The sequence below is a fragment of the Palaemon carinicauda genome, chromosome 5 (assembly GCF_036898095.1).
Source record: "Palaemon carinicauda isolate YSFRI2023 chromosome 5, ASM3689809v2, whole genome shotgun sequence".
In the NCBI taxonomy this organism is placed as follows: Eukaryota; Metazoa; Arthropoda; class Malacostraca; order Decapoda; family Palaemonidae; genus Palaemon; species Palaemon carinicauda.
The window spans coordinates 64,077,434-64,105,018 of NC_090729.1; positions in this window are offsets into that span (position 1 = coordinate 64,077,434).

Sequence of the window (27,585 nt, forward strand, 5' to 3'; positions counted from 1 at the left end):
CATATCAGAGTTTCAAGACGCATTTGAAGATAAAATAGGTACAGTAAAGAACGCAAAGGCAATTTTAGTTTTGAAACCTGAGAGTTCTCCTAAATTTTTTGCTCCCAGACCAGTACCGTATGCATTGAAAAGTGCAGTTGAAACAGAAATCAGGAGATTAGAAAATGAAGGTTCCTGGGAAAAGGTTACATATTCAGATTGGGCTACTCCATTGGTTCCTATTGTGAAGGAAAGTGGACAGGTTAGGTTATGTGGAGATTACAAAGTAACGTTAAATCCACAACTGCAAGTAGCTCAACATCCCTTACCCAATCCGAAAGACATGTTCGCAACTACGTCAGGATGCAGTGTTTTTTCTAAATTAGATTTAAGACAAGCATTTCAACAGCTCCCCATGGATGAAACTTCACAAGAATTATGTACAGTAAATACGTCCTTAGGTTTGTTCAGGCCAAAGAGATTACCTTATGGAGTTGCAAGTAGTCCAGCTATATGGCAACAAACTATGGATAAGATTTTTTCAGGAATGCAAAGAGTATTCATTTCTATGGATGATATTTTAATTGCTGGTAAAGACACAAGAGAACATAGAGAAAGATTGCGAACAGTTCTGAAGAAGTTGAAGGAACATAATATTAGAGTAAATAAGAACAAATGTATTTTAGAAGTGGATTCAGTGGAATACTTAGGTTTTGTAATAAATGGCAAGGGTATTCACAAAACTAAAAAGAAGATTAAAGCTATACAATCAACAAAAGTACCAGAAAATGTTAAGGAATTACAATCATTTCTAGGTTTAGTAACATTTTATGGGAATTTCATTCAGAATTTGTCTACAATTACACATCCATTGTATAATCTGTTGAATAAGGGTGTAGAATGGAAGTGGACAAAAGAGTGTCAGGAATCTTTTGAAAGAATCAAGCAGGAAATAACATCACCTACATTCTTAGTACATTATCAAATGGATTTAACAGTTAAATTAGTATGTGATGCATCAAACATAAGTTTAGGTGCAGTATTATCTCATGTAATGCCAGATGAAACAGAAAAACCAATTGCATTCACTTCTAGAGTATTGAACAAGGCAGAAAGGAATTACTCTCAAATAGAAAAGGAAGGTTTAGCATTAGTTTATGGAGTTAAAAAATTCCATATGTATCTTTATGGTAGGAAAAAGTTCACACTTGTTACAGATCATAAACCTTTATTAGCAATATTGGGTCCAAAAGCAAGTTTACCTACGTTGGTAGCTGCAACACTACAACGTTGGGCAGTTACGTTAGCAGCGTGCCACTATGATATAGAATACCGTCCAACATCAAACATGGGTAATGCAGATGCTTTATCCAGATTACCCGTAGACAAAGCTCCAGAGGATAATGATGACAGTGTTCTGTTAATTTCTGTATATGATGTACCAATAACTGCAAAAGATGTAGCACACAGTACCAAGCGAGACCCAGTACTTAGTAAGGTTTTGGAGAGTTTAATGACAGGTAGGGACTTATGTGGAAAAGAGGAAAATTGTAAACCGTATAAGGATATATGGTATGAACTGAGTGTAACACAAGGAATAGTGATGAGAGGTTCCAGGGTAGTTATTCCTAATTCACTGAGAAATAAGGTTTTGTCTGAAATACATGCTTATCACCAAGGTATTGTAAGATCAAAGTCAATTGCGAGAACTTTTGTATGGTGGCCAGGTGTAGATAAAGATGTGGAATCTTATATAAAGAATTTTCTGGGCTCAAGCCATGACGTCCTGATGGAAGTTCCTAAAGGGTAGCTTCCTTGGGTATATATAACTACGGCGATATTCCCAGAGAAATTACCTTAAGGTACCCAGAATTCTAACTCCTGGAGCGAATATCCCTAATAAAAGACCCAGGGATATCGCAAAATATCAGAAGACGTATTCTTGACACGCCACATGGCAATCTGCACCCCGAACAGAGTTAACACTTCGAAGGGGTCAATTAGCAAGAAAACGAAAACGAGACCCTCTTTCCTTTGTAATGGCCTAGCCATTGCATTCCTGTCCGTCATTCTACATCTGTACCTAGCATACGTTAGGATGTGGGGTTGACTTAATCCCTTGCCGGCCGGCAGTGCGTGCCGGCCGGCAAGGGTCTTCTGCTTTGAGTGCTGCCCGGACCTCCCTTGGTCTCTCATCCATGTTTGGCTGTAGAGCCAGATGGCATTGGTCAGGAAGCTCTAAGTTATATACTCCCCTTCCTTATGTGCACTCTTTCGGGTTGCCGGGTTATGAGGTAGTACAGTCTCTTATCCCGGTATCCATTCTATTTTCTTCTAGTGTTGTACCCTAGCCGGCTGCTGGCCTGAGTGGCCGGCAGCCGGGCAGTCGGAGTTCTCTAGTTCTTTTGCTGCCGGCCGGCAATGGTTGTATACCTTTGCCGGCCGGCTATTTATCACACCATTGTCTGCTGGTCGCTACGATTGGTGGCTGGCAGCCGGGTGCTATCTTGTGTAGTTGCCGGCCGGCAGTCATTGCCGGCCGGCACATGCATTTGAACCAGCGTTCTGCCGCCTTATAGCTCTTAAGTAGTATACTTTGGAACTAGTTAAGATGTGTGCCGGCCGACACTTGCCGGCCGGCACATTACCTTCTATACTGTAGCCAGTATTTTTCAGTATAGTATATACTGTAGGGAGAAAACTATAGTATAGTATTTGTTACAACACTGAGTTTTTCTAACACTTTTGTGTTATCTTGCACAGGCCTTTGGTGTAGCCTTACATATAAAGAAAGTGAGTTCTTTCTTGTCTACTATCCGGCATTTTAAAATCATCTTTTGGGTGTGAGCTACACCTGTTTCCTCTGGAAATTATTCATTGGTTGCTCTAGGATAGATTAACCATACGATTTTATTATCTGGAAGGTTGCAGCAATTGACTGTGCGGGAAACACAAGTGTGTGTCTTTCCTTTCTGGTTTAATTATGCTAAGCTATGTATATCCAGTGATACGTAGTTCACTTGATACTCATGGAATTTTCTTCTCTTTACAGGAGGACCATCCGAAGTGTGGAAGCGTTTTCTGCAACGTCCGCAGCAAGAACTTCTGCGGACATGATTTGTGTAGGAGGCACGCAGCTGATCTCCGGTATTGGGACCCGCAGGTATGTACCGTGTGCACAAACCTGATTGCTTAGGCTTTTGATTCCCCTAAGACGGCGGAGTCAAGGGACGCAGCAAGGGAGAAGCTTCGTACCTGGGTAAGGGGTTTTCAGAAGAACACCTCTGGGCCCTATCTTCCAAGTGAGAAGATGGGGGCTCACCTTTTCCCCAGGGAGTCAGCTGAGGCAGTGATTCCCCAGCCTTAAGTGGAGATACCAGTAGTTCAGATCCCTGTGGATGCTGAAGTCGCGGACGCCCTGCAGGACATCCAATTGGACGACAGGATGACGGAAGTGTCTGAGCGTCTGGAAGATGACCTTCTGGCAGAAGACCAGGATGAAGAGCAGGCTCCCGACAATGAAGAGGAAGAGGTCGACGAGGTGTTGGCTACTCCGGTTCAGGCCCCTGAACCTATTCCCTCAACATCATCCTCTCTCCCAGAAGAGCTGGGAAAGACCCTTTCCTCCATCGTGGGAATGATCCAACAGATGCAGAGGGAGAATAATGAGAAGGCGGCTGCAATGGAGCTGGAGATGCGGAGACTTGCAGCATCACGTGGGCCCCAGAAGAAGCTCAGCGTGAAAGACCTTCCCTTGTGCTCAGAGGCTAACCCTTGGAGGTATGCTGAGCACGATCTATGACGACCGGAAAAATCGTCATTTCGGAGCAGTTGGGCTCAGTTCCCATTGAGGAGGTAGAATTCTGGCCCAGCAAGGGGTCGTATCCGGATTGTTATGTCCGTGTAAGGAAGGAGCCAGCCTCAAAAGAGGAGACAGAGCCGAAGGAAGTCATAGTTTTGGACCACGCTAAGGCTCAAGCTTTACTATCATACTTGATGAAAGAGAGGGGCTTCACAAACTCAAAGGTACCTGCTTTGAGTAAGAAGCACCCTTCCTTTGTGTCCTCTCCTTCTAGAGCCTTCCCCTTTATGCAGAAAGGGTTTGCGACTGTGCTGAAAGCAGTCGAGGCAGGTATGCCATGCCCCTCCTTGAAGGACTGTAAGCCTTTGTCTTTGGCCCTACCCATGGACCACAAGGACTGGAAGGACGTCCATCTTACCTTCTCAGTCAGGAAGTTGGAGGCTGATATTGCCGGACGTCAGTTCGGTGAGAACCTCCCCAAGCTGTCTGACTTTCTTTTGCGAAGGGAGCTTGAGACAAAAGAAAGACTGGCTGCCTCAATGTCTCATCAAACGACTCTTGAGACAATGGCAAGTGACCCCAAGGTTCATGAGATGTTCATGGTAGTGGCTAAGACACACCTAACCAGAGTGACGAAGGACCTTTACAGCTTCGTCAAAGCTAGGATGGCTTGTAGGGAGTTCGTGTTTGCCTCGGCTGCGGTGAGGCACGAGCCAAGGAAGCTAATCTCCTCCAACATTTGGGGCAAAGACCTCTTCCATAGTGAAGCGGTCAAGGAGGTTGTAGATAAGGCCGCCACGGAGAATAGAAACCTTCTCCAGAAGTGGGGCCTATCTCTCAAGAAAAAGTCTTCCCCGAGTTAGGGTCCCCAACCAAAGAGGAAGACTAAGAAGACTAGGCTACCCTCTCGGCCAGTCAAGCCATTCAGACAGCAGCAGCAACAGCAATTGCCTATGCCTACAGTGCCCCAGATGGTGGCACAAACGCCGACCACGTTCCAGTGGGTACCCCAAGCCGTGTCGACACAGTCTCCAGCATTTAACCCAGCGTTCGAAGGGCAGTTAACTACCTTTCGAGCGAAGCCTAGAGGAGCAGCCAGAGGCTCGTCTAGATGGCCCTCAAGGGGGAGGGGATTCAGGGGTGGTCGCGGTCAGGGAGGCAAGGCCTCAGGACAGCAGTCAAAGTGAGAAGATACCTGTAGGAGGGAGACTTCAGAATTTTCGGGATCGGTGGACCTTCGATCCCTGGGCCCACAGCCTACTCAAGAATGGACTGGGTTGGAGCTGGTACAGCACTCCACCCCCGTGCCCTCGATTTTTCCAACACTCCACCCCCGTTCTGGAGGAGTACATTCAAGAACTGTTGGAGAAAAAAGTGATCCGAAGGGTAAAGTCCATCAAATTCCAAGGGAGGCTGTTTTGTGTTCCCAAGAAGGACTCAGAAAAACTCAGAGTCATTCTGGACTTCTCGCCACTCAACAAGTTCATAGTGAACTGCAAGTTCAAGATGCTAACACTGCAACACATAAGGACCTTACTGCCCAAGAGGGCATTTACCGTCTCCATAGATTTGTCAGACGCCTATTGGCACGTTCCAATCAATCGCCATCTCTCCCCCTACCTAGGGTTCAAGCTTCATCGAAGACTCTACGCCTTCAGAGCTATGCCATTCGGGCTAAACATAGCCCCAAGGATCTTCACGAAGCTTGCGAGCGTAGCTCTCAAACAATTACGCCTAAAGGGAATCCAGGTGATAGCCTACCTGGACGACTGGCTGGTGTGGGCAGCATCCAAGACAGAATGTTTGCAAGCTTCCCTGCAGGTGATCCAGTTCCTAAAGTATCTAGGCTTCAAGATCAACAGAAAAAAGTCTTGACTTTCTCCATCGCAAAAGTTCCAGTGGTTGGGAATCCACTGGGACCTAGTGTCACACCATTTCTCCATCCCGGCGAAGAAGAGGAAGGAGATAGCTGGTTCTGTCAAGAGACTTCTGGATTCCGAAAGAATATCAAGACGCGAACAGGAGAGAGTGCTGGGTTCTCTCCATTTTGCTTCGGTAACAGACCCGGTGCTAAGAGCACAGCTAAAGGATGCAACCGGAGTTTGGAGAAGTTATGCATCAAACGCGCGAAGAGATCTGATAAGACCAGTTCCGCTTCGTCTACGTACGCTTCTCAGGCCTTGGTCCCAAGCCAGTCAACTAAAGAAGTCGGTACCTCTTCAGCCACCTCCCTCCTCGTTGACTATTCACACAGACGCCTCGAAGGAGGGGTGGGGAGGTCATTCTCATCGGAAGAAGGCCCAAGGGACTTGGTCCAATCTATTCAAGACATTTCACATAAACTTTCTGGAAGCTATGGCAGTACTCCTTACCTTGAAGAAAGTCTCCCCGAGTCACTCGATCCACATAAGGTTGGTGCTGGACAGCGAGGTGATTGTGAGATACTTGAATTGACAAGGATCGAGGTCACCACCACTCAATCAGGTGATGTTGGCCAACTTTCGACTGGCGGAAAAGAAAAAGTGGTACCTGTCGGCAGTTCACCTTCAAGGAGTCCGCAATGTGACAGCGGACGCTCTATCCAGATTTTCAACGATAGAGTCGGAATGGTCCCTAGACGCATGATCATTCTCCTTCATCTTGAGTTAAGTCCCAGAACTGCAGATAGACCTCTTTGCGACGAAAGACAACAAGAAGTTACCCCTTTACGTGTCCCCGTACGAGGACCCCTTGTCGGAAGCAGTGGACGCGATGTCCCTCAACTGGAACAGATGGTCCAGGATTTACCTGTTCCTTCCTCACAACCTTCTGTTGAGGGTCCTCAACAAACTGAGATCTTTCAAGGGAGTAGCGGCAATAGTAGCTCACAAGTGGCCGAACAGCGTGTGGTTCCCTCTGGCATTGGAACTACGGCTGAAGTTTCTACCATTACCAGATCCAGTTCTGACCCAGCGAGTCCAAAAGTCGACTGTCTGCGCTTCATCACAGAAAACCCGGACCCTGCAGCTCATGATTTTCTCTCCCTAGTGGTGAGAAAACGTTTCGGGATTTCGAAAGACAGCATAGACTTCCTAGAGCAATATAAGTGCAAATCTACTAGAAGGCAATATGAGCCGTCTTGGAGGAAATGGGTGGCCTTTGTCAAGGCGAAGAATCCACAAGAGATCTTGACGGACTTCTGCTTATCTTTCTTCATCCACCTCCATGGTCAAGGGTTAGCAGCTAACACAATTTCAACGTGTAAATCTGCTTTGACAAGACCCATTTTATAAGCCTTCCAGGTCGACCTCGCTAACGAGATTTTTAATAAAATTCCGAAAGCCTGTGCTAGGCTCAGACCTTCAGCACCTCCAAAGCCCATTTCATGGTCTTTAGATAAAGTTCTTCCTTTCGCTTCACTGTTGAACAATGAGGAGTGTGCGTTAAAGGATTTGACCAAAAAAGTTATTTTCCTATTTGCACTCGCGTCGGGGACCAGGGTTAGTGAAATTGTAGCCCTTTCGAGAGAGGAGGGTCTTGTTCAGTTCTTGGATGGGGGAGAACTGAACCTGTTTCCGGATCCTACGTTTCTCGCCAAGAACGAGTTACCCACCAACAGGTGGGGTCCCTGGAGAATCTGCCCTCTGAAAGAAGATGCATCTCTATGTCCAGTGGAATGCCTAAAGGTCTATCTTCGTAGAACTTCGGACTTCAGGGGTGGTCAACTATTCAGGGGAGAAACATCAGGCTCAAATTTATCACTGAAACAACTTAGGGCGAAAATCACATATTTTATTCGCAGAGCTGATCCAGACAGTACACCCGCAGGTCACGATCCGAGGAAAGTTGCCTCATCCTTAAATTTCTTTAATTGTATGGATTTTGAACATCTTCGTTCATACACTGGCTGGAAGTCTTCCAGAGTGTTCTTTCGTCACTATGCGAAGCAAGTGGAGCAACTAAAGAGGTCTGTGGTAGCAGTGGGTTGTGTCGTTAACCCTGCTGTTTAACTCTGCGAGGAACAGTGGATTTAATTGGGACGATTAATTCCGGGGTGAGTGTGTAGTTACGAACTGTTCTATAAACTAAGTGTGAGGGCACTGGGTTGCCCACGTTGACTGTTCCACTTTCAAAGGTGAACCTAGCATAAGTGCAGACATATGTGCCGAGCGTTTCCAACGCTAATGTAACTGATTAGTAATACAGACTTTTACAATTTTGATACCTCGGTATGTTAAAAGTTGCGCTAATGTTTTTCCTTTCAGATAAACAAGTTTCTGTTTACTATCATGCTCATGCTTATTTATTGGTTATCCTCCTCTTATATATATATATATATATATATATATATATATATATATATATATATATATATATATATATATATATATATATATATATATATATATATATATATATATATATATATATATATATTGTTGTTTAACCTGTTTTATTTATTGTTTGTCAATAAACTAGCTCTTGTCTCCTTCACCTGTGTCAATTTATTTGAAATAATTTAGCATTACGTACTATGTATCTTTATCTGGGATAATTCTAATAGATTGTTCCTTTATGCAAGCATTTTTTGCATTGGTTTATGCTTTCCCTTGGCGGGAGGACTCCAAGCCCTAAGGGGACGGTGGCGGATATGCAAGTTTTCCTCCTACTCGGATATAAACCTTTGTCCAATCCAGTATTGAACGGAGAACTGGTCGATATTTCATATTGACTCAGTGGTTCTTTACAAACTATGCTTTACATGATATAGGGTGAGACGACTATATTGGCTTGTCTGTTATTCATACATAGGTATATGTACTCTTCGAGACTTTTCCAGAGTCTAATAGGACTCTTCCCTGTAGGGGGCAGGATGCACTAACATGGTTTATGGTTAGTTGAAAAGATGTATGACGGTAACATCTTAGGTCTCTAGGTCTCTAGGTCTAGTTGGCCGGGAAATACCTTCGGGGAGTACAGCATGTTTTGAGAATCCACAGATACATTAATGCTCTAGTATACTTCCATCAAGACGACATGGCTTGAGCCCAAAAAACGGATTTTGAGCGAAGCGAAACATCTATTTTTGGGTGAGATGGCCCTGTCGTCCTGATGGACCCGCCCTTCCCTTTCTTTTAAAGGGCTGTAGGTCCCCTCCCTACATACAGTATCTGTAGCACCTCGTGTATCGCTACAAGGAATACAGATGGCGCCGTGAGCGGCGCAGTGCATGCTTACGAAACGGGAGAGGAGAGATACCTTGCGAGCGGCACTCCTTTTTCTTTCTCGTTTTCGTTTTCTTGCCAATTGACCCCTTCGAAGTGTTAACTCTGTTCGGGGTGCAGATTGCCATGTGGCGTGTCAAGAATACGTCCTCTGATATTTTCCGATATCCCTGGTTCTTTTATTAGGGATATTCGCTCCAGGAGTTAGAATTCTGGGTACCTTAAGGTAAATTCTCTGGGAATATCGCCGTAGTTATATATACCCAAGGAAGCTACCCTTTAGGAACTTCCATCAGGACGACATGGCCATTTCACCCAAAAATAGATTTTTCGCTTCGCTCAAAATCCGTTTTATGAATTATGCTATGCAACAGAACAATCCTCAATTTGCTAGATTGCACCCGTGGGAGTTACCCAGGTATCCATGGCAAAGAGTGCATATAGATTTTGCAGGTCCTTTTTTAAATTATTTGTTTTTGATAGTAGTAGATGCTTACAGTAAGTGGCCAGAAATTATCCCAATGAAGACAACAACGTCTTACGCCACAATAAGAGAGTTAATGCAAATTTTTTCAACGCACGGTATTACAAAAAGAATTGTTACAGATAATGGTCCACAATTTACCTCACAAGAGTTTAACCCTGGATAGGTACGATGGGTCGTTTGCGACCCCGAGCGTCAAAAAAAAACAGGTTTTTCTCACGTGACTCACCCAAATGACTGAATTTGTGGGTGATCGACCCGCAGGAGGTGTCTCCCCTACACGCTCTAGTAGTGTCCAGATGTGCATTGCTGTAGCTGTACTCCTTCCCCGATTTCTGAGACGCGTCGGGGTCGAGCGCGACCGAGTTTACCCTTCTAAGGTAGTTTGCATAATTATCAAAGTTATTACGTATTATGAAATTGTCGTAGAATGGTGCAACTTGTATAGGTTATCAGTTGTGGAAATTCTTGGTGGATTGTTTGGCTACTATGTGCATGATTTTTTTTTTTAGTTAAAATGTCGTTCATCACCACGAGGACCATTTTACCGCGAGTGCCCCTTTTTCATTTTTTTTTTCATTTTTTGGCCAAGTCATTTTTCCATAAGATATTGCCAAATAGTGTCGTAAAACTTTTGCTTTTTTAGTGTTGGAAAGTGTGTCTAGATGATCTGGCTACCCATGCGTGACTTTGTTTTTGTCAGATACGACGTAGTTATTGGTATATTGGGTATTTAACTGCGGTTGCCAATTTCTGTTTTTTTTCAATATTTGTAAAAATTTACTACGTAGTAAGGAATTGCCGTATATTATTGATTTTTTTTTTATGTTTATGTGTTAGAAAGTGTGCCTTGATGGTTGGGCTAACACGTGCATGTCTTTTTTTTTTTATCTGAGATGCCGTATATTAGAATGTTGGGCATTTTTCCGCGAGTGCCCCTATTTATTTGTTTTGCATTTTTTTGCTTAGTCATGTTACCGTAAGGAATTGGCAAGTAGTGTCGCAAAACTTATATTTTTATAGTGTTGGAAAGTGTTTCTAGATGATCTGGCTACCCATGCCTATTTTTTTTTTAGCCAGATATGGCGTATATATAAGTATGTGTTCGATTTTCCTGTGATTGCCATTTTTTCGTTTTTTCACATTTCTTTCAAAATTACTACGTACTAAGGAACTATCACAGGGTAATATTTCATTTATATGTTTATTTGTCGGAAAATGTGCCTTGATGGTTTGCCTAGCACGTGGCTGAAATTTTTTTTTTTTGAAATGCCGTATATTAGAATGGGCATTTTTCCACGAGTGCCCCTTTTTATTTGTTTTGCATTTTTTTGCTTAGTCATGTTACCGTAAGGAATTGGCAAGTAGTGTCGCAAAACTTATAATTTTATAGTGTTGGAAAGTGTTTCTAGATGATCTGGCTACCCATGCCTATCTTCTTTTTTTAGCCAGATATGGCGTATATATAGGTATGTGTTCGATTTTCCTGTGATTGCCATTTTTCCGTTTTTTCCCATTTCTTTCAAAATTACTACGTACTAAGGAACTATCACAGAGTAATTATTCATTTAGATGTTTATTTGTCGGAAAATGTGCCTTGATGGTTTGCCTAGCACGTGGCTGAATTTTTTTTTTCTGAAATGCCGTATATTAGAATGTTAGCCATTTTTCCGCGAGTGCCCCTTTTTATTTGTTTTGCATTTTTTTACTTAGTCATGTTACCGTAAGGAATTGGCAAGTAGTGTCGCAAAACTTATATTTTTATAGTGTTGGAAAGTATTTCTAGATGATCTGGCTACCCATGCCTATCTTTTTTTTAGCCAGATATGGCGTATATATAGGTATGTGTTCGATTTTCCGGTGATTGCCATTTTTTCGTTTTTTCCCAATTCTTTCAAAATTACTACGTACTAAGGAACTATCATAGAGTAATGATTCCTCTAGATGTTTATTTGTCGGAAAATTTTGTTTACTTTTTTTTTTTGATTGATTATCATCAAATTTTTTTTAGCTAAAATATTATATTGTTTTACATTTTTTTTTTTTTTTCGATTTTATTTCCCTTCAAAAAAATTTTTGGGTCAGAATTTTAATTTTATAGTCGTAAAATAATCGACAATTATCCAGCAACCCACCATACAATTTTTATGCATATCCAATAATAATTAGATTAGTAAATAACACCTTGAAATTGACATACCCTTCCTACATTTCAAGTGGCAGATTAGGGAGTCTGAGTCAGTGTGGTTGGCGGCCATTTTGTGGACATATCCGAAGCGTAAGCTGCCCTATCTATATATATTCTTGTTCCCTATAGAATTTGTGATATTTTGGTATATTTTTACCTGCATAAATATCATATTATATATTAAATATATGTATTTTTTTACGAAATTTCCAAGTACTCAAAAAATTACCTTTAGAGATGGCCCCTGATATAAATGTAATTTACAAAATAATGAAGATTTTTTTACATATTTCTATTGTAGGATAACATATGTTTATTCCCTAAAAAAATTAGCCACTTCCTATTTCATTTGGGTACCCAAAAAAATTCATGAAATTTGGACAAATTACTTTGGCCAAAAAAAGTTACCCTTTTTTTCTCATTTCAGATCTTCACCTCCATGGGTCTGACTTCATCCAAAATACATCAAGATGTGTCCTAAACATTCAAGAATCAATTCCTAAAAGGATTTGTGTATATATGTATAAACTTTATTTTTATGAATTTTTATGTCAGGTCTTTTATTTTTCTACTTAATTTTTTAAGATATTTATAATAAATAGTTTTTCTGCAGATGAGTAGTATTTATCTTTATAGTTGTTTTAAGCATTCATTGAAGTTTTTTTTGGCAAAAGAAAAAAGGAGGTTACTGCAAAAACTGATTTTTCAAGAATTTTTTTTGGCGTCGGGGTCGTTCGCGTCCGAGTATACCCTTAAAGGGGTGTCCGAGGAGCGTACCTATCCAGGGTTAAAGAATTTTGTAATGTCAATGGTATAAAGCATACATTTTCAGCTACATATCATCCATCTACTAATTGAGAGGCTGAAAGATTTGTCCAAACGTTTAAACACAATATGAAGTGTAGAAAAGCAAATTCAGGTAATATATTTTTGCATGTGTCAAAATTTTTATTGTCTTATAGAACGACGCCGCACAACACAACAGGCCTGGCACCCTCAAATTTGTTGATGGGGGAGGAGGATAAGGTGTAAGTTAGATTTGTTGTATCCAAGTTTGCAAAGTGATTTAGAAGATAAAGGGTATAAACAAGTAGTAAAGCTTCCTAATGTAGGACATTTTTTACCTTTGTCTGATGTCATGGTAAGATCGTACAACACTCCAGAGAAGTGGGTACCAGGAGAGATTTTAAGAGAGATAGGAAATTTACATTATGATGTTCGTGTTGGTGATAATGTAAAACGTCATGTTGATCAATTACAGCCGTTAAACAGAAAGACAGTAGAGCATGTGAATGTTAGAGATGAGAAACTTAAAGAAGTAGTTAGATCAAATGAGTCAAATATTAACCAAGATGGTCCAACATCCAATGTAGATTCAGAACCAATTCATGTACCAGTACAAGATGAGGTTAAAGTGTTTCCTAATAGGATTAACAGAGGAAAGCCCCCTGAGAGATTAGATTTATGAAGATTTTTACAATGTCAAGTTAAGGGGGAGGAGACTGTTATGTATTATTGTAATAATATACTATATTATTTCGAGTTTTGCAGGTATTGCGCAACATTGCATCATGTTTCATGAATAAGACATGTTATGCTTTGTACATAAGAGTAATGATTTGTTTTGGTATTAGGATTCAAACATTTGTTGATTACCTCAAAGATAGGATGTGATTCTTTATAGTTTTGTACTGGAGTAGGATTTGAGTCTTTTCAGAGCGATGCTCTTTTGTTTAGCAATGTTTTGGTTTTGTCAGATTGTATATGACGCTCCACACACACTTGGGAGTCAGCTGTCATAGAACAATGTAGTCATAAGTTGCATTAAACTTTTATTTTAAGAATACCAACGTATTATTTAATCCCATACAGACAAATTGACGACAAGAGATGGGATCAGCTGAGAAATAATTACTAACAATTGTTCATTTATGTTCCAGGTAATTATTATGGTTAATAGAACTTCCTACCAAAGTACAACATTACACTTATGACATACAATCTTTACATTGTTTTTAATTTCAAATGTAATTTATTTGAATCAAAATGGAATTAGTTTGTGTGAGAGAGAGAGAGAGAGAGAGAGAGAGAGAGAGAGAGAGAGAGAGAGAGAGAGAGAGAGAGAGAGAGAGAGAGACTATTCTTTGCGACACCAGCACCGGCCGCCCACGTCCCTGGATACCAGCCTCCTACAGAAGGAAAATATTCGATATCATCCACGAACTTTCACACCCCTCAGGATGCACCACCGCTCGCCTTCTGTCTGAAAAGTTTGTCTGGCCAGGGATAAAAAAGGACGCCCGGGAATGGGCGAAGTCTTGCATCAACTGCCAGTCAAGCAAAGTCAGCCGTCACACCAAATCGGGGGTAGGCGATTTTCCCCAGCCAAAAAGACGTTTCGGTCACATACACATCGACGTCGTGGGACCATTGCCCCCTTCTGGATCTGCTCGCTACCTGCTTACGATCATCGATCGCTCCACGAGGTGGTTGGAGGCATCGCCGATGACCGAAGCTACGACTCAAGCATGCGCCGAAGCCCTCCTGTCAAGCTGGATGAACAGGTTTGGCATTCTTGACGACATCACGACAGACAGAAATATGGCTCGCTTTGGCGAACCTGATGGGGACGACGCTCCACAGCACCACGGCATACAACCCCGCGGCAAACGGCATGGTCGAAAGAACTCACCGCGCCCTCAAGGCGTCCCTGATGGCGAGCTGCACCGACGGGAACTGGAAATCACGACTTCCTTGAGTACTCCTCGGCCTTCGCACCGCCCCTCGCGCAGACGGTGAACCTTCGCCCGCCGAAAAGGTTTACGGGGAGGCGCTCGCAGTTCCTGGCGAATTCTTTCCCTCATGAACCGACGACACGCAGCTGGATCACCTAAGGGACATCGCCAGGAAGTTCAGGCCATGTCTCAAAATTTACCAGGACATAACCAAGCACTTCAAGCCTAAAAACCTGCATGACTGCGGGTACGTTTTCGTCCGTGTCGACGCTCATCGACAACCACTAACTAGACCTTATCGAGGCCCCTACCCGGTAATTAAGAAGACAACGAAAGCCTTCCTTCTCGACGTCCATGGCCTAGAGGACTGGGTCTCAATAGACCGCGTGAAACCAGCGTTTCTCGAAGGAAGCGACACCGCCTCCGCCGGACCTGGCAGATCCAGAGTTCCACCTCAAAACAAGGCGCCCAACGAAAGAAAAGTCATCAAACGACGACAAGAGGAAGAGATCCTTACACCGACCACCGGCGTGCCCCTCCGTTCAAAAACAAGAGGAACCCTCCGACGCCCGAAAAGATACGAAGATTGATCATCAGCCCTCTACGCCGCCCGATGTCTTTGGGGGGGGGAGTACTTGTAAGGACACCGATCCCTTCGTCGTCCAGAAAATCAACAAATTATTTATTTATTTGAATTCTCCTTTCGCCACACCGTGGTTTCCCATGTATATGTATTCCGCTCCATCAGAGCTACATTTTGACATATGTATCATTTCATTACATGTTTCTGTTAACTCATAATTCGTATATTTGTAAGTGTAAGAAAACACATATATTTTGGCGGGCACTTCAATCTGATTTGGCACCAGCGCCATCCTACCTTTCCGTCCGCACTTTGTAATATACTCCCGTGCACATTTGAATAAAGTATCAGTTGATCTTGGTGACGCTTGTCTCACTGTCCTTACAGGGGTGCTACAGTCACATTTAAATCACAATTTGACTACATCAATGAAAGTTTGTGGAAATATACCTTAGAGCTTCCTGATGTAGGATCAGTAATTCTTAAGTGTCAAATTTGGTGCAAAACCCATTTAAGAACGACCTAAGGAGGGAGCTACTTTTTGCACATTTAAAACGTCTTACGTACATCAATGAAACTTTGTCGAATTATTCTTTAGACCTTCCTGATAAAGGATCAGCAGTTCTTAAGAGTCGAAGTTGGTGCAAAACCCATTTAAGAACGGCCTAAAGAGAGTGCAATATTAGTGCAGGGTGGATTGAGGTATATTTTCTAGCGCTATGACCTCTCTATGTACCCTGAATAAAACTGTGAGAATCTCTGTTTTATATGACATAGAAGAGCAAAGGAACTGCAAATTTATGTATTTAAGTATTCATTTATACAAGAAAAGGTGCACTGGTGAAGAGTGAATACTAGAAAAGGTGCACTGGTCAAGAGTGAATACAAGAAAAGGTGCACTGGTGAAGAGCGAATACAAGAAAAGGTGCACTGGTGAAGAGCTATCACAAGAAAAGGTGCACTGGTGAAGAGTGAGTACAAGAAAAGGTGCACTGGTGAAGAGTGAGTACAAGAAAAGGTGCACTGGTGAAGAATGATTACAAGAAAAGGTGCACTAGTGAAGAGGAAATACAAGAAAAGGTGCACTGGTGAAGCGTGAATACAAGAAAGTTTGCACTGGTGAAGAGTGAAATACAATATATACGTGCCAATACAGTTTATAATTTGATATTCATTTATGGTATTTACCTGGATAGCATAATTTAATATCTAACTTATTCAACTCATGAATTATTGTTTTTTCTTAAATATAATGTTTCACATCTTTTGGAAGGTAGTAGTAGTAGTAGACATGGTAAAGCATTGCTATCTAATAATACGCTACTACAGGGGATGACCGGGCACTAACATGTCTATTTGCAAGAGATTATTCTCTATGAAACCAGAACTGCCTTTTGATAGGCACACTCATATCAATTAGTGTACACATACATGTATCACATTAGCTATAAATCTACTGCTAAAGTTTATAAGATGAAACCTTAAAACTACGGATGAAAATCTCTCTCTCTCTCTCTCTCTCTCTCTCTCTCTCTCTCTCTCTCTCTCTCTCTCTCTCTCTTAGGAAAAGATATGTGAATATGCATATAATCATGAATTCAACTAGTATTTACTGGTATTGTTGACTATCATCTCAGCCTGCCTTTCTGTAACAAGATTTTAGTTATCCTCATCACAACACCCATCTTCATCTGAAGATGCGATGTCCAAGTCATCCTCATCACTGTCCAGTGCTTCTAAATCCCCTGTTTCTGGGATAAGGCATTCGAGGAGTTACTCCTCTTCGAATCAAACTGGTTAGTAATGTCATCAACCAACTGCCAGCCATTTTCTTCAGAGGGATGCTGTTCTATATGAGTTTGATCTGCTATTTGTTGTTAGCAACAAAGGAGGCATGCTTTATGTGAGGAATGAGCTTGTCTTCGTAAGATAGTAGTCCACTTGCATCTATCCTCTTCATATTGGCTAGTAGGTGTTTTACATTTCCATTTGGTCCATGTCTTCCTAAACTTCTCATACCTCCATTCACTCAGGCTAGTGTATGCTCTATCCTCAGCTCCATACATTGTGGCTGTGAACCTCTGAAGCGCTTCTTCCGTCGTGCAAGAAACCGTAGAGCTCATTGCCATTACTCTGAAAGTCTTCTCATGGTCAGGTTGCTTTTCTAGAGTTTGGAGAGGCCTGGCCTTCCCTTTTCTGACAAACACTGATGTATACTCTGATCTCGTGAAGGCAGGAAAAGCTGACAATGCTGCTCAAAGGTCTTGTGTTAATTGCTTCCATATTGCAGTCAGGCTGTGACGGGCCGAGAGAGGAGTTGTTAACTCAAAGGCAGGATGCAATCAACTGAGTTTTATTAAGGAACACTCTTCTTTATATACAAAACCTCAAGGCAACAGGACATGACCTGTTCGAGAGACAGACAATGTTACAGAGCAAAACGGAGACATGATCATTCAGGTTCTTTTTAGTGCGAGGGAAGAGCGCAGATACAAGCATAATATATACAACATAATTATGTACAATTGTGTGCCACACGGTTGGTACATAGCCCCCCCCCCACCTAAAAATGACATACTGCACATGTTAGATAGGGCGCCCTGATCTAGAGAGGCGAACTGTAGGCGGGTCATCTGGCAGAAGATAAGCAGGTTTTAGACGATCAATGGAGACCCAGTCTTCTTTGCCCCAAATGTTTAGTAGGAATACTTTCGGACTGCGTCGGATCACAAGGAAAGGGCCCGTGTAAGGGGGCGTTAGTGGTGGCTTGCTAGTGTCGTTGCGCAGGAAGACGTGCGTTGCAGAGTGCAAGTCCGTTGGTATGTGATGCTTCGCTGGGGGCTTGTAAGTCTGGCGGCACGGAGTAAATTTTCCCACGACGTGACGTATGCACTGGAGATCGTCGGAGGAGGTTGTAGAAGGAAAAAATTCGGCAGGGACGACCAACGGGTCGCCATACACCATTTCAGCTGCCGAGACGTCGAGGGCGTCTTTAGGAGTGGTCCTTAGTCCCAGGAGGACCCAGGGAAGTTGAGTAAACCAGTTGCAATCCTTGCAGCAGGACATCAAAGCTGCTTTGAGGGTGCGAGGAAAACGTTCAACCATTCCATTGGCAGCGGGGTTGTAGGCCGTTGTCTGATGTAGGGTGATGCCCAGGAGATTCGCTAATGACGTCCACAATTGAGAGGTGAAAGTGGTTCCCCTGTCAGAAGTAATATGCTCAGGGATACCGAATCTTGAAATCCATCCAGAGAGTAAGGCAGATGTACATGAGGCGGATGTTGTAGTTTCCATGGGAATGGCTTCAGGCCAACGAGTGGAGCGGTCGATGTCGGTAAACAGGTAACGATGTCCTTGTGATGTGGGTAGGGGGCCTACAACGTCGACGTGAATGTGTGCGAAACGACGCTGAGGTTGAGGAAAGGTGCCCACTCCTGAATCCGTGTGTCGATGTACTTTGGAAGTTTGGCAAGAAGTACAGGCACGGACCCAATCCTTAGCATCCTTAGAAATGCCATGCCAAATGAACTTTGCCTTCAGCAGCTGTGCAGTAGAACGGCACGAGGGATGTGAAAGGCTGTGAATGAAATCAAACACCTGTCGGCGCATGGGAGCAGGAATCCAAGGTCGCGGTCTACCAGTACTGACGTCACAGAGGAGGGTGGTGTTGGAGTCTTCGAGGGGAAAATCTTACAAGCTTGATACTCTGGATCCTGTTGTTGGGCTTCAGCCAGGGCGTTGTAATCCAATCCCAGTTGAACGGCAGCCAACGTGTTTCTTGACAGGGCATCGGCAACGGGATTCATTTTCCCAGGGACGTATTGGAGGGTGCAATTGTATTCAGCCACGGCGGAGAGATGTCGGCGTTGACGGGCGGACCAGGCGTCAGACTGTCGAGTGAAGGCGTGCACCAGAGGCATGTGGTCTGTGCGAATGACGAAGGGCGTACCTTCTAAGAAATGGCGAAAGTGACGGATAGCCAAGTGCACCGCCAGCAATTTTCGATCGAAGGTAAAATAACCCGATTCTGCCTTGGACAGTTTTCTGCTGAAGAAGGCCAATGGGCGGGGCGAGCCTTTGACCACCTGCTTGAGTACTGCACCAATAGCGACGTCGCTGGCATCGGTGGAGAGAAGGAGAGGGACGTGTGGGATAGGAAAAGTGAGAGCCGCAGCAGTTGATAGGGCCTTCTTTGCATTGCAGAAGGCTGCTTCTTGAAGGGGACCCCACTTCAGGTCCTTTGGCTTGCCCTTGAGGGAGGCGTAGAGGGGAGCAAGAGTGGCGGCAATGGCTGGCAGAAAACGGTGATAATAGTTGATCATGCCCAAGAATTCCTGCAAAGCTTTGACGGTCGAGGGCGCGGGGAAGTTCTGAACGGCTGCTACCTTCTCAGGGAGGGGATGGACTCCTTCAGGAGTGATACGGTGCCCTAAGAACGACACTTCGTTGGCGCCAAAGGTACACTTGTCGTACCGAACTACGAGGCCGTTTTGTTGCAGGCGGTCGAGCACGATGCGCAGGTGACGGAGGTGTTCCTCTTTTGAGGAGGAGAACACAAGTATGTCGTCCACATAACATACACAGAAAGGAAGGTCCCCTAAGATGCCATCCATGAGACGTTGAAAGGTTGCCCCAGCATTACGAAGGCCAAAACAGGAGTAATTGAAGGTGTATGTACCAAACGGAGTGGTGATGGCGGTCTTGGGGATGGCTTCTGGGTTCATAGGCACCTGATAATACCCCTTCAGGAGGTCGAGCGTAGAGAAAACCTTCGCTTTGTGCAGGTAGGAGGTCATATCGGCAATGTTTGGGAGGGGGTAGTAATAAGGTTCTGTTTACATGTTCAAGCGCCTGTAATCCCCGCACGGACGGAGGGAGCCGTCTTTCTTCAGAACGATGTGTAAGGGTGACGACCATGGGCTGGAGGCCTTTAGGCAAAGGCCCATTTTTTCCATTTCGGCGAATGTCTGTTTGGCGGGTGCCAATCGTTCCGGTGCCAGACGTCTGAATTTTGCGAAGACTGGGGGTCCCGTCGTCTTGATATGGTGATAAATACCGTGCTTGGCATGAACCGTGGGCATTTGGCGATGTTCTGGACGGAAAACTTCCGGGTACGACGTGAGGAGGTGGGCGTAGGCATCCGTGGGTGCGCTGATGTGGAGAGCGAGGTTAGAGGGGGCGGGTTGAAGAGGTGTCGACAAGTACGAGTCTGCGTTGACCAATCGTCGGTGGGCGACATCAACCAGAAGGTGGAAATGAGAGAGGAAATCCGCACCGAGGATTGGCATTGTGACGTCAGCAACGAGAAACTTCCAATTGAATTTACCGTTTCCGAACGATAATGTGAGGCTCTCGTAACCGTAGGTGGGTATCTTAGATCCGTTGGCAGCTACTAAGCGGACGTCGGCAGATGTAGACAGACTACGTCGTGCCTTGAAGAGTTTCCTTGGCAAAAGAGAACGACGAGCACCCATGTCTACCAAAAATCGCACGCCCGTTCCTGCATCCTGTAAAAAGAAAAGATTAGAAACATGGGAGGCCACCGCCACAAGCGATGGCCTACTTACACGTTTTTTGGCCACTGACAATCCTTGGCACATTTCTTCGCGGTTGCCCCGAATCTGCAGTGGTAGTGGCAACTGCAGCGGATGGGAGGTAGTAAGTGGCTGTAGAAGTCGTTCGTTGGGGCACGAGCGATTGGTGGGTGGTGGGCGGCTTTGTCGCCGCTTCGGCACGTCACGGGGTAGGCGTGTATGTCCTACGGCATTCATGTCAGCTTCGGTTGACGTTGAATAGGCATCCTGGTAGTCAGGGGTGGAGGCGTTGATGGAGGTCTTGAAGTGGCTGTCCATAAGGGCGTCGGCTTTGGTCATCAAGTCCTTTATGGGTAAACTATCGACATCGGGTATGGCAGCGCGTACAGGTTCGGGTAAACGGCGTATCCAAAGGGCACGAAGTAGGTTCACCTCACGATGAGAGCCGTCTGCGGCAGGTTGAAGGCGAGCGATACTGGTCATTTCCCTGAGGGCAAGGGAAGCCCTTTGGTCCCCCAACGGTTGTTGCGAGAGCTGAAAAAGCTTTGCTATAAGGGCGGCTGGCGACGGCGAGTACTGCTGCAGAAGGTAGGTTTGGAGGGCTTCATACGCTATTGGGGTGTCTCCTTGTTCACAAAGCCAGTCGGATATTTCTGGGAAGGTGTCCTCGGGTATCGCCACGAGAACATAATCCGCTTTGGTGGTTGAGCGAGTCACGCCCCTGATACGAAACTGGACTTCTGAGCGCTGAAACCAAGCAAACGCTTCTCCGGTGGCGAACGGTGAAAGTTTCAATGGGGCGGTGCCAACTGCTGGAGTAGAGTCTGTCTCCGTCATAGTACCAACGATGGAGGGGCGAGGGAGGTGGGGGTGGAAGGCAGTGGGAGCGAGTCGACTTCCGGGGTCACCAATGTGACGGGCCGAGAGAGGAGTTGTTTACTCAAAGGCAGGATGCAATCAACTGAGTTTTATTAAGGAACACTCTTCTTTATATACAAAACCTCAAGGCAACAGGACATGACCTATTCGAGAGACAATGTTACAGAGCAAAACGGAGACATGATCATTCAGGTTCTTTTTAGTGCGAGGGAAGAGCGCAGATACAAGCATAATATATACAACATAATTATGTACAATTGTGTGCCACACAGTTGGTATAAGGCTGACTTAATGATGATTGCTCTTTGAAACTATTCTAATATCCATCCACATTGTTGACTAAAAGCTATTGCAGTGGCGCAATAATATCACTGCAATATCTATGTTGGATGCCGTGACCACTGTGTCAATTCTCATGATCAGCTGACAAGGAATAATTCACCTACTGCGTTTTGCTGTATCATACCCTCTGTCACCTGAAACTTATAACATTCCCCTTGGACATCTAGGAAGACTTCACAATCCCCAAAAAATTTAGCATATGAAGAGTCTTGCAATTCATTGGCAAGAAACTGAGGTAAATTGCTTCTTGAAGGACTTGGACTTTAGGGCATCGTTTAGTTTTCTTGGCACTCGTCTCTGTTCTGACCCTGTGATGAAGAAGGTTCTGTTGTCAGATCCCCACCTGTCTCTTTCAGTGTCCTTAAATGAAATTTGTGGATAGTCATCAAAGGCTATGTGTATGCGTTTGATTGACATTGATAAACACTGGGTAGGAACACTTCTGGCTAGTCCTCTGTATGTGAAGGACAGATTTGGTGGCAAGGTATGTAAAAGACAATATCCATCTATGATGTAAGCACTGACCTGCTTTGGCTGCTGTTCAAGACCTTTAAATTAACATCAATATATTAAAGAGTGCATTCTTATCGGTCTTTGCCATTATTTCTTCAGGGCTGGTCAAGGACAGAGGTATTTGGCTTAATGGGTAGTGGAGAATATGCTGCATGCCAAGTCTTTTCTTGGTGGACAGTACAAGGAGAGTCTCATCAGATCACGTGATCCTTTATGCACTGCAATTTTCATGTTCTTTGTCCGACGAGTGCTTACACAGTCATCTACAATGGTTTTCAACTTTTCCTTCTTTATTGGACTTTCAAACTTATTTAGATCACTCATGCAAGCCTGGATGTATTCTTTGTGTCTGAATTTTCCTTTAGTTGGTACATAGAGGAGGCTTTTAGGGATTTCATCATTGGTACCTTTTCCTGTGGACATATTGTACAATACCTCTGAAGCTTCCTGTGTCTCCAATAGATTGTTAGTATCTAAGATTTGTTTGATGATTTTCTGAAGAATCTCATTGTTACGTTGAATTTGTTTTGGCCTAAGTTCTGTAGTGACATCTTTGCTAATCAATCCTGTCATTTCTTGCTGCTGACTAATAAACAATGCTCAGGTAGCCTTTGTTACCATCCATCTAAGGTGAGCAGAGTAGTCATTAGTGAAAGAAGTGATTCCTTTCTGTCGAGTTGTGGCGTCGGCATTGATAGTTTGTTCCAGTTGTAAATCTACAGGACTTCCGCTGAAATCATGTTCTGTCCTTCACACTGTAAATACACCCTGATTAAGTATCTCTCTTAGGCCGGGATGAGTCGCACCAATATTCAATAACGGCAATTGATATTTTGTTAACCCCTGGAATTAGTTGATGTGGCCTGTGTGCAAAAAAACAGGTCAATAATCAGTGACAGTGTGAAGACAAAGAGCTCGATGTCATTTGTCCTGATAGCTCTTTCAAGTTGGTGTAACATGTTAATGTACTCCACATACATCATCCAAAACTGATATAGTTGCCTTGGTGAATTCAGAATACTCTTTCGAACATTTCTCAAATAGATCTGCATTGATCACCAGCTCAATCCCACGTTCTACTGTATTGGTATTTCCTTTCATAGTGGACATCAGGGTATGAAGCTCTTCTCTGTAATCACATGTCTCTAGAAAGGCCTTGAAATGCAGGCTTTCAAAGGCAAGGCAAAGTAGAGGTTAGAGCCTCTTGCATTGGTTGAAGTGTTTTCCTGTGAGGAACCCAATCACAGAGCCTGGTGCAAGGACCCCAGTCTCTATTATCCTATCTGGTCGTCCTGATTCTGTTATGAGTTTTCCTTAAGGTATTTAAATAACCCCATAAACTCCCAAAAGATCTAAATATTATAGTAGGTTATCAAAATTTAAACTTAATTACAAAATATTAAAAAAAAATTGTGATCTATTACTCAACCAAAGGCAATAATATAAACATCCGTTTACACCCTTCTTAAATGGCTAACTTCCTTACATAGCAAAGTTGCCACTATACTGGTATTATGCAACTCTAATTTTTATAATCACGAGCCCCTGAAAAGAGAAGTTACAATTAGTACTATCATTCAAAACTTTTATCGCTTATATATGCAGTGAAACAACAGTGGTGATAAGATGAACAGAAGAGCTCACAATAGTGTTGTGGCATATGTGGAGGAGATGACATGAGTGAATATATAGGCCTCAAGAAAGTGAATAGAGGCCTTTTTCAATGTGGTAATAATAACAACCTCTTTAGGCCGTTTTTAAATGGGCTTTGCACCAACTTCGACTCTTAAGAACCGCTGATCCTCAATCAGGAAGGTCTAAAGAATAATTCGACAAAGTTTCATTGATGTACGAAGACGTGTATGAAATGTGCAAAAAATAGCCCCTCTTTCGGTCGCTCTTAAATGGGTTTTGCACCAAATTTGACACTTAAGAATTACTGATCCTTCATCAGGAAGCTCTAAGGTATATTTCCACAAACTTTTATTGATGTAGTCAAATTGTGATTTAAATGTGACTGTAGGGCCCCCTTTGAGCCCTTCTTAAATGCATTTTGCACCAATTGCGCCATTTAAGAATGGCACATCTGTAATCACAGTGCCTGTAATGTATTGAGAAACACTACTCTCTCATTCTACTATGTTGAACCTTTGAGTTGTTATTGTTGTCTTCCCCGCCATCCACGAACTGTGACGCCAGCAGAAGCATGGGTCTGTTTACTTGTATTTGATGTATCTGAATAAAGTACGGACTTACCAACCTGTCTTCTTGGAACCTAAGTACTAAAGGGACGAGGATGTAACAGTGGCGACGAGGAAGAACCCAGTGTACAAAGAGGTATGTCATATGGAAGCAGAGTTAGTGTACCAACGACAGCCGGCCGTATCTAGCCTAGCACACCCAGTTTAGGCCTGGCCAACGTCCAGACTCCAGTGAGTAGCCTGAGTTCAGCTGTAATTGTTGGGGACTACCGATTTACCGAAGTTCCATACCCAGTCAGGAAGGATGGCAGGTACAAGGAGACCGGCAATTCCCGAATTCAATCCAGATAAGTTGGAACTAAATTGTTGGTTGGATCTATTTTCCATGAATTGTGAAGTAAACGAAGTAACCGAGGCGACAGCAAAAAGGGCTTTGTTGCTTTCTTCAGTGGGAGTAGAGACTTTTTCCACGATCTGTAAGTTAACAGCACCGAAATTGCCGTCTGCAGTTCCTTTTGATGACCTAGTAAATCAACTTAAGTCTCATTTCATAACGAAACCAAGTTATCATAGAGCATTATGTGATTTCCTACAGAGGAAGAAGAAAAGTAGTGAGTCAGTGAAGGAATATTATGCAGAACTTAAATTATTAGCTCAACAGTGTGAATTTAATAATGAGTTTGACCGAAGGTTGAAGGAACAGTTATTGGTTGGTATTGATAATGAAGTATATTTTAAGGTTTTATTAGCTGATCCTTTTGAGTTTAAATCCATCTCCTCTCGTGATTTACTTGCCAAGGTTACCAATTTAGAAACTGCCTATGTTACCGAGTGTAGTCCTACTTCAAGTTCTTTTACAGATAATAGGCCATCAGGTACCGTTAACAAGGTTAGGCATAAAGTAACTAGGCCTAGGCCTAATTCTAGTGCAGACTCTAAGGGGAGAGGTAAAAGTGATTATGGTAAAGCTCAAGGTAAATGCATTCATTGTGGGCGTGATAACCATTTAGCTAATAATTGTAAATTTAAGAATGCTAAATGTTATTACTGTGGCAAGGAAGGCCATGTGAGTACAGTGTGTTCCAATAAAAAGGTTAGAAATAAATCTAGGAATGTTAATACAGTGCAAGATGTAGACGAGTCTACTAGTAAGCATATTCCTGTTAATGAAAATTTTCATGATTCTTATGATTTATTGAAACTTTTTGATTTTGATGTGAATTCTATTGACTTTGTCGATAATTATGAGGAACCATATAGAGAAATTTTAAGGTTAAATGGGTTTCCCCTAGAATTTGAATTAGACATTGGCAGTGGTGCATCCACTATTTCACGGCATGATGCTAATAAATTGAATTTAACACCATTACCAACAAGGAAACGCTTAGCTAATTATGATAAAGCGGAAATGCAGGTGTATGGTGAAATAAATTGTGATGTTTCTTTTAAAGGCCAAATGGTCAAGGGACAAAAGTTTTTTGTTGTAGATAATGATTTAAATTTAGCAGGCAGGTCTTTGATGAAGAAATTGAAATACCAGTGGGTACAAGTTGATAATGTGAGTGATGATAAATTTAAAGGTCCTCTTATTACCCCAAGTAGTGCATCTAGGCTTAAGCTTGATTGTGTAAAAATGTTCAATGAGTATCAGGTGGTGGAAGGATCACCCATTACAAATTATGAATGTCAATTAATGTTAAAAGAAAATGCTGTGCCTAAGTATTTTAAAGCCAGATCTGTGCCTTATCATTATAAATGTAAAATTGAGAATAGTTTGAAAGAACTGGAAAGTAAAAATATAGTGAGCAAGGTCGAGCATGCAGGAGATTGGGCCAGTCCTATTGTTCCTGTAATGAAACCTAATGGTGAAATAAGGATTTGTGTAGATTTTAAGTATCTCAATACCCAAACAAGTGTTAATACCTTTCCATTACCGAGATTGGATGACATTTTGGCAAATGTAGGTTCTTGTCAGTATATTTCAAAATTGGATTTGAAAAATGCATATTTACAGGTATCTGTGAGTGAAAATTCTCAACAATATTTAATTATGAATACTCATTTGGGATTATATAAGTTCCACCGATTGCCTTTTGGATTGTCATCAGCACCAGGTATATTTCAGAGGTTTATTTCTGAATTATTGGCAAATATTGAGGGTGTTCATGTATTTTTAGATGACATATTGATTGTCGGAGCTACCAAAGAGGAACATGACATGAGTTTATGTAAGGTTTTATCAATTTTGCAACTGAGAAATGTTAAATTGAATAAAGATAAATGTATTATCGGTTCTAGGGAAGTACCTTATTTAGGATACATTTTAAGTTGTGAGGGAATTAAACCTGACCCAAAGAAAATGGAGGCAATTTTGGAAGCTCCAACCCCTCAGTCTGTCCAGTCTTTGAAATCATTTTTGGGGTTATGCACTTACTACAATAGCTTTGTACCTCAGTTCAGTTCTATTTTATGTCCTTTATATAATTTGACACAAAAGAATGTGGAGTTTCATTGGTCAGCAATTCATGAAGAAGCTTTTCAGAGTATTAAGGAAGCCTTGGGTAGAGCTGATATTTTGGATAATTTTAACCCCAATGCTACCATGATTTTAGAAGTTGATGCTAGCCCTGTAGGAGTGGGAGCTGTTCTTAAACAAGAATATAAGGGTAAAATTTCTACCATTTCGTTCAAAAGTAGAAAATTAGCTAATGCTGAGTGTAATTATTCTCAAATTGATAGAGAGGCTTTATCCATTATTTTTGGAGTCAAGAAGTTTTCTGATTTCCTTTTGGGTAGGAAGTTCGTTATTAGGACGGACCATAAACCCTTGACTCATCTATTTAACCCTAGTAAGAGTATTCCACAATTATCTAATGCTCGTATTCAAAGGTGGGCTTTATTCCTATCAGGTTTTGATTTTAAAATTGAGCACATTAAGGGAGTGCATAATACAGTGGCAGATGCTCTTAGTAGGCTACCATTATGTAGAGATGATACTGATTTTCATGTACCAGGAGAATATGTAAATTTGATTAATATTTTGGATAAGAATTCTTTTGATGTTACAATGGTAAAAGAATGTATAGAAAGAGACACTGTTTTATGCAGAGTAAGAGATTATGTAAGGAGGGGGTTCCCCAA